Raw genomic sequence first — 4,248 nt, 5'->3', positions numbered from 1 at the left:
ATTTGTGACCATATTACTATTACATCCAAAGACTGGGAATACACCTCTCATTACTGCAGCAGAAGAAAATCTAATAGAGATAACATGTGGTGTCCTGGGGCCCATGGATAGTCTTATAAGCTAAGGATTCCACAAATGAGATGGTTAGGAATAGCATAATCACCTACCTCCATGAAAGAATTTTTGAAGGCACAAAGGAGGGGTGGCGGGGTGGCTACTGGAGGGAGGACTGGGAGACCCTAAGTAATCTAGACATCACCATCGTTACTCATTCCTTCACTCAGTCAACAGATATTCCTGATATACCCAAGGCAATATACTAGACTTCATGATGGATGCAACGGTGAGTGAATCAAACACAGATGTCACCCTTGAGGAGCTTATGGTCTAGTGGGACCACAAAATGGAGCCTGAGTTTTTTCTTCCTTTCCCACTCCCCACCTCCAGCCCCCTCAGTACCTGGAAATTTGCTCCCTGGTCTAAGAGATGCACAAAATCCTGATAGTAGGGAAAGAGGAGTAAATAAATAATAACAAGACCCAAAAGAGCAGGAGATTGTCCTCTTTGTTCTAGTTATCTATCCAGCTAGAGGGCCTGACACATCTAAGTGCTTAATAAATATTTATTAAATGGATAAACTAATGAATAAATAATCCATTTGGGTCTTGCTGATCATTTAAACCATTGTATATGGGAACTTAAAAGATCCTTTTAAAGTATGCAGGTGAAAAAAAAGAATGCAGGTAAAAGTGGTAGCAATATGAGACTTGGAATTGGGGAGGGGCAGCAAGGAGGAAGCGTCAAGGGGAATAGAAAAGGGCTTAAAATGGGGAAACTGGGTGAAAAAGACAAATTTCACCCAACTGCCTACCTCAGTGCCTCTACAAGTTCTTGGGAGGCTAAATGCAAGTGGACCCTCAACCCTGCTGGGCCACCTTTGCTTCCTCAATTACCTTCTCTCGACTATATTCTTAGCTCTGTTTCTATTTTGACTCCTTTCTATTAACACCTATTAAACAAATTATAAAATATAGCATATATGCTTTTTTTAAAAAAATATTTATTTATTTATTTATCTGGTTGCACCGGGTTTTAGTTGCAGCAGGCAGGCTCTTTAGTTGCGGCATGCATGTGGGATCTAGTTCCCTGACCAGGGATCGAACCTGGGCCCCCTGCCTTGGGAGCTCGGAGTCTTAACCACTGCGCCACCAGGGAAGTTCCAGCATATATGCTTTTTTTTAAAAAAGGATCGTGTATGTACAACCTGAAGAAAAATAATGACACGTGCACCCTCGTATCTACTATCCAAGCCAAAAAATTAGGATATTGCAGTCCTCTAAAATATCCTCTAAATGCTCATCCTGAATTGTGTTCCCCACCCTTCGTAATCATTATCTTGAATTGCGGGTATACACAAAAATTACATTAATTCCTATTACACATTTAGAAATAGAAGCCACAACAATCATAGTACACTGAATGGCCCAAAGGACCAATCACGTTAGCTTTCCTTCCTCACTGTGAATCTTACCCAAACCCCATTAGCTGAATTCAGATGACCCTCTTCCCCCTGGGGCCTGGGCAGAATGGTGACTGGGGAATCTGAAGCCAAGTGAGCCATAAAAGTTTGAGTCTCTCCCTTCCCCAAAGTTCACCAACATACTCATGTGGGTGGCTACAAACTTCAGTCCCCTTTGAAGATAGGGCAACTGAGGTTGAGGTACAGGGCGAGAGAGGAGTTAAGAACGTGGTAAAAGAGAATGACTCCAGGCCAATAAAAAAGATACATATCCTTTTGGTTTCCAGAAGCATGTTGCTCAACCAAATGAACTCCCAGGGCTTTCGGTTCATAACAAAGCCCTAGATCAGGGGGCAGGGTCATTATTACTGACACCATCTATTGCACCTTTAGGATCCCTCAATGGCTGCACCCGCATTGCTTTCTGACTGAAGCTGGGGTCTGTAGCCTTTGGTTGACTCAGGCTTAACTTTCACAGCAGGACTGTTTTTTAAAGGATTCGACCTAAATCTGAATAATTTGCTGAGCCATTGTCATGATAACATTTTGTAAATTTTCACCTGTTTTTAACATAAAGGCCAAGGGAGTTTTCTGGGGCAGTGGGGCTAATCACAAGAATTTGTCTGGATTTCTCTGTGTCTGTTTCTCTTTCGTAAGGGGTGACTTTCATCAGCATTGTAACCCAACTCCTGCCAGGAAGAAACTGAACACTAGTTAATGCCTCATTTGTGGTTCACCACGAGAATGTGTCTGTCTCAAATCCCCCCAAAAGGGCCAGAGCTCCCTTTTAGTAGCTAAAACCCACTGAAAAAAATTCTGAGACTGGTTACCTGTTTTGTTCATTGTTGGAGTCTCAGTGCCAAGGTCAGTTCTTGACAAACACTTGTCACTCAATCCATATTTGTTGAATAAATTATCCCTTTACCATTTTGAATAGAGTTTATTCTCTCCCTAAAAATACTTGTGGAAATACTTGCAACAGTCAAGAATCTATAAGCCTGAATTTGGGGGTTTTATATTCTAAATTATAGATAATACTAATAGGAGGACTTCAGTGTTTTATGTGGGTTTAAAATAAAATATTCACAGACCTTTAGTTAAAAAAATGGTATCCCCAAACTACCCATATCATGGAGATTTTTTGTTTCCCAAATTAAAAAAAGGCAATAGCAGTCACCTGCACCCAAATCAATCCTTCATTTTTATGCCTCTCTTATTCTCCTTTCTTATATCATGAATCAGAGCTGTGCCCCACTAAATAAGTTTTCTACCCAATCCAGAAGACACTATTGGTACTCAAAAAGGCTAAATTAGAATGCTGTGGTGTTGCAGGTTGTTGGATTTCTTCTGGAAAACGGAGTAGATATCACCCTTTGCAATTCCAGAAATCAAACCGTGGTCCATGTGGCTAATTGTGATGTCCAAAGGCAACTCTTAGCCGTCAGTGGAATCCAGGATCCCCAAATGCAACTTCTACAAAGTTTATGGCAAGGTGACCCTGAACAACTTCAACGCTTGCTGGTCAGTTAATCTGATGTTTGCTTCTGTCTTTGGGTAGGTGGGTGGGTGAGGGGTGAGAAGGGAACAGACTACGTATGACTCCTCTTAAAGAATAATAAGTTCTTTTCAAATGCAGTTCCAGAAAGTTTTGGGCAGGAAATATGAGAAAGAAACAGAATTAAATTGGACACTTGGGGTGGAAAACAAAATAATAAAAGAACACAGAAGCAGCCTATTTACACCTTCTTCGAGCTGGAGGCGAGGAGAAGTCACGTAACACCCCTGGGAAATGATGTGCTCCCAAGGATGCCCCTGGAGAACCACTGTCAACTTGCTCACAGGCGTTCCCTTGACATCATTGCCATTTGTACGATTGCTGTTTGGATCCCTTCGGACCATTTGCAGTTATTATCTTTATCTTCAAAAGGGAATCAGAGAGCCTGTGCTTTGCATAATATTTAGTTGTCACTAAAGTTAAGAGAATACATTTTTAAATGCTGTCTTTTTAGGGTATTGATCTTCTTATTTAGATTTTCTGGCCATAGAGACTCTTTCCCAAAGTAACTTGCAAAACCACATGCATAATCAAGGACATTAATTACTGGTGAATGGCAACTGCCTACTCTTGGCATTTACCTTCAGAGGTACTGTCAGATTACATGACTTTCCAACTGAAAGAAAATCAATTGCTGCTAGGAAAGTTTCTTCTACTCCCTTATGGTAGAGACACAAACAGATAAAGAAAAAGTGAAAGATATTCTGGTTACCTAGAGTTCAAGGAAACAGACAACAACATCCAAAGGACTCTAAATTATTTTGTTGTACTAAACGATAGTCTAAAATTGCCATACATCATAAACTGAGATTTAGAAATATTTTTGGAAGATGCTAAATTTTATTTTAATGGTATTTTCAACAGTTGTTGCTGTCATTCAATATCTGTTTTCTTTTTTTTTAATCTGTTAGCTCCATCACCATATATACATATATATATTTTTAACATCTTTATTAGAGTATAATTGCTTTACAATGGTGTGTCAGTTTCTGCTTTATAACAAAGTGAATCAGTTATACATATACATATATCCCCGTATCTCTTCCCTCTTGCATCTCCCTCCCTCCCACCCTCCCTATTCCACCCCTCTAGGTGGTCACAAAGCACAGAGCTGATCTCCTGTGCTATGCGGCTGCTTCCCACTAGCTATCTATTTTACGTTTGGTAGTGTATA

This window comes from Balaenoptera musculus, chromosome 7 (assembly GCF_009873245.2).
Source record: "Balaenoptera musculus isolate JJ_BM4_2016_0621 chromosome 7, mBalMus1.pri.v3, whole genome shotgun sequence".
In the NCBI taxonomy this organism is placed as follows: domain Eukaryota; kingdom Metazoa; phylum Chordata; class Mammalia; order Artiodactyla; family Balaenopteridae; genus Balaenoptera; species Balaenoptera musculus.
This window is presented reverse-complemented; position numbering follows the sequence as displayed.